The sequence below is a fragment of the Galeopterus variegatus genome, unplaced genomic scaffold (assembly GCF_000696425.1).
Source record: "Galeopterus variegatus unplaced genomic scaffold, G_variegatus-3.0.2 Scaffold685, whole genome shotgun sequence".
NCBI lineage: Eukaryota > Metazoa > Chordata > Mammalia > Dermoptera > Cynocephalidae > Galeopterus > Galeopterus variegatus.
In genome coordinates, this window is record NW_007726796.1 from 327236 (window position 1) to 328008 (window position 773).

The 773-nt window shown below is 36.1% G+C and overlaps 1 protein-coding gene across 2 annotated transcripts in view; it reads right to left on the reverse strand.

The window, feature by feature from the left end:
- The window catches only part of ZNF385D (zinc finger protein 385D), a 318355-nt gene that overhangs the window by 277366 nt on the left and 40216 nt on the right, over positions 1-773 (reverse strand). The window lies entirely within an intron of this gene.

The window sequence follows — 773 nt, forward strand, 5'->3', positions numbered from 1 at the left end:
CTGTTACATGAAAGAATGAACCTTCATAATATCACATTTTTCACATAGTGCTGGAAAAGACAGGTGCTTAATAAATGTTTGTTGGGGTGCTATGTTATATATTTCCAAGAAGAGGTCTCATATGGCTTAGTGGTAACCATGGTGAACTGGAGATAACCCGAACCATCTAGAAGTGGCAACTGGGACTCAATTCCGGACACTTATTATCATTTGAAAAAGTAGGTTTGGCATTGCCAGATCTTCCCATGTTTGAAGAAAAGTAAAAAATCCTTATTTCTCTACATTAAAATTTCTCTATTTTATAAAGTTGTAATGAATTTAAATTATCATAAAATATTATGTGACTCAAATTGTGTGCAAATATAATGCAGCCAGTGGAGTATCAGTTTGAGAACTCTGCCCCAAATCCCTGCCCTATAAAATGCACCCATAAAAGGAGGCAAACAATAAATATCAAGACCCTGGACTAATGAGTTCCTTTAATAACATAAAAAATTCTTGATATAGGTTAAGAAGGAGCAGCAAGTGCTCCTATATTTATATTTTAAATGTTCTCTTGTAGAAGTCCCAAGGAGCATGAGACAAAACCACTAATTAGAAACTACTAATTAATTTGAAACTTGATTAAAAGTGAATTCTACTGTGCTGAAAACTCAGTGATCTCAACGATCCTATGGCCTTCGATTTGTGTGCATTGTGGTTCTTCTAGAACATAGGCTGCTGAAGCAAGCACAGCAATGTGGTTCCTCTAACCTGGGCATGAGCGTGCACAG